The sequence below is a fragment of the Arachis ipaensis genome, unplaced genomic scaffold, assembly GCF_000816755.2.
Source record: "Arachis ipaensis cultivar K30076 unplaced genomic scaffold, Araip1.1 Aipa322, whole genome shotgun sequence".
NCBI classification, from domain to species: Eukaryota; Viridiplantae; Streptophyta; class Magnoliopsida; order Fabales; family Fabaceae; genus Arachis; species Arachis ipaensis.
In genome coordinates, this window is record NW_015496054.1 from 224,243 (window position 1) to 227,362 (window position 3,120).

At 34.3% G+C, this 3,120-nt stretch overlaps 1 long non-coding RNA gene across 1 annotated transcript; it reads right to left on the minus strand.

The window, feature by feature from the left end:
• Nucleotides 1-281: 281 nt before the first annotated feature.
• Nucleotides 282-1,732, minus strand: LOC110268586. Its single transcript, XR_002356826.1, has 2 exons — nt 1,262-1,732; nt 282-983 (listed from the first exon to the last, which is right to left on the minus strand). It is a non-coding gene; the product is annotated as an uncharacterized LOC110268586 (long non-coding RNA).
• Nucleotides 1,733-3,120: the final 1,388 nt, after the last annotated feature.

Below are 3,120 nucleotides of genomic sequence, written 5' to 3' on the forward strand. Positions count from 1 at the left end.
TTAATCATTAAAAACTAGGTCAGTAAATCAGTTACCCAAATTTTTAATTTTTGACCAGTTTTTTTTTTTTGTGACAATTTTTGACCAGTTTGCTAAAGACAATTGGATTTTACCCTAAACTAGATCGGTCTTTCTCGGTTAAAACTAATAAAACTAGTATGAATCATGATCCAAACACATTCTTTTTGTTTCACCAGCCTTATCTAATATTGGGGATGGCCAATAGAAAATCAAACGCACACCAAACTCCAAAAGAGATTATTTCTGAAAATTTTCTAGTGACTTAAGAGAGGGGAATTGAATTAAGAAAACACAATATATAGTAACTTTTACAGATTATACATAACCTAGAAAAACAAGAGATTATTTCTAATTTTATCTCGTAACACAGAAGAGAGAAAGAGAGATAGGTTGACACCAGGATATATAGCATGGTTTGGTCTCCTATTCACTGAGACCTACGTCCAATTTTTACCATAAATCACTCAAGAATAAAGAAGAAAACTCGAGCTTCATTGGCTGGATATGCAAACTATTTGTTGCTTTCTTCCTTAAAAAGAATATTCTCTTTTGTTCCTTCAGCCGTTGCATACAATCTGACATAGACCGTTTGGCTTGATTGAGGAGAACTTCCTTGTTTTACTTCACAATAAGTGCAACATCTTTTTTTTTTTTTTTGTGCTTGATATGTTGTGGAATATTGTATGCTTGTTGTTTTGTCCTTGATCATGATTTCCTGATATCAAAACCTGCAAAACATGAAATAGAACGCACGAAAGTCTGCGACTCCGTGTTGAGCTCGTGGCGTTGAGATCTCATTACTCTCTCTCTGCGTTGAGGTATCATCGTTCTCTCTCTTCGAGCTCAACGTCCCTCTTCGAGCTCTCTCTGTCCGAGCTCAAATCCGTCTCCGTCACTTTCTCATTCCTCCGTCGCCGTCACTTTCTCAGCAACATGGTTCTGACTTCAGAATCCAAACTAAACTGAAAACACATCAGCAACAAAAACTACATTGAATCCAATTTCAAACTCAGAATTCAAATTAAATTGAATTCAAAATCACACAAGCATTCAACAAATTAAATAATTAAGCATCAATAAAATTAACTCATGAAATCAGGCAGAAATCCAGTAACAATATTATTTCAGAAAATCAGAAACAACATTATTTCCAAAAATCAACAACTCGGAATAAGCAAAAATTAACAAAATCAGTAATTCAGTATCATTATCTCAGCAACTCAGAATCAGCAGTGCTTACCGGCGGTTTGGGAGGAAGGAAAGTGGCGGCGATGGAGGAATAAGAAGTGACGGCGACGGATTTGAGCTCGGACAGAGAGAGCCAGAGAGAGCTCGAAGAGGAACGTTGAGCTCGGACAGAGAGAGCAAAACGATGAGACCTCAATGCAGAGAAAGAGAGAGCACAATGAGACCTCACCACCACGAGCGCAACACAGAGTTGCAGACCTTCGTGCGATGGCGAAAGAAGAGAAACGACGAGAAGAGGACAGTTCCACAAACGACGTCGGCACCACAGTCGGTTTCGTCCGGCGGCAACAGCACCCTCCACGCGAAGAGAAGAGTTCGGCGATAAATTTGAACTCTGAAGTGGGATGGTCGCTGGGTATCGAAGAAGGTTTAGGGTTGGGTTTTTGAGTTCTATATTTCTTTCCAAGTATTCAGAGGGAGAAAGTGCAATTTTGATTTCTGAATCTGTTTTTTTTTTTAATGAAAAAATAAAAACAATCGCGTTTGGAGGCCTTTGGTTTTAAACCAATAACATTCTAAAAATTGGACTGGTCTAACAATTGTTAATTACTGGTATAGGACTGGTCTAATAATTGTTATTTTATACTTGTAATTAACTAGATTGCATGCTTTAATAAGGTTTCAAATCACACTAATGAATCTTGTTCACGCTCTTCTTGAAGTTCCTGAAGATCTTGTTTGCGATTGTCTTGGTGGTATTTCTCTAAAACTTTTTTTTTTCCACTTGATATGTGTTTCTTTGTGATAAATACACAAATAAATTGCCTATAGAATTATGTGTTTTTTGGTTGAGAATTAGAATTGTTTGAATTAATCATTTAATTTTTACACAAAGATGTTTTAATCATGGTTTTGGTTGCATGGCACGTCTGTCATGTCTAATCTTCATTCAAATAGATCTATCTACTGCTTTATTTCTCCAAACCAACGTGTAATCTTGTCGTTATACTAATTATGTTGGACAGATACCTTTTTTTGTATGAGACTATAACAAGATCAAAGTTTGAGGTGCTGTCATCTGAAGTAATCCATATGTTTCAACATTTCATTTTGGCTATCTATTATCTGATAAAGTTATAGGATTCAATTATGTATTCTATAGACCCTTTTCTGAGGATATATTTAAAACTTACAAGCAGCAAAAATTCTACCAAGAAGTGTTTTTTTAAATAAAAAAAATTATATAAATAAAGCTTAAAACCAAAAGACGGATGAACATTTAACTCATAGAAATCATGCTTGATCTTTGCCAATTGCACCATGTATTTAACTTGTATACTTGTCAACCAAATCGATGTCTTTGGCCCACATTGTTACTGAACAATGAATGATGAATATTTCATTAGCTTATGTCACATTGCTCTGGATCTTTCTTTCTTCTTAGACCAACCCGATTTTTGGAGTGTTACCGGTTTAGAACCAAAGTCCTCCAATCGCTATCATTTTTATTTTTTCCTTAAAAAAAACATTCAGAAATCAAAATCCCCTCTTTGATACCTTTTGGCCCTTTCTCGCTTTGAAAACTAGAAAAGAAGTAAAGAACTCAAAAATCCAACCCTAAACCCTCTTTGATATTCAGCCATCGCCGAACCCTTCTCCTCGGGTGGAGGATTTATTAAAATAAAACTGTTATAAGATATATGAATAAATCTTAGTGCTAGTCATATAACTTAAGAAAAATACTATATAAACAAATGTTTTTGTGTTGTCTCACTCTTTAATCCTTAGATCTTTTATTTTTTTTTTTTTAATTTTCTGTATATATATATATATATATATATATATATATATTCTAATAATTTTTTTCTATAACCTAATATTTAGTAATATGATTATATATATAATTGTGCA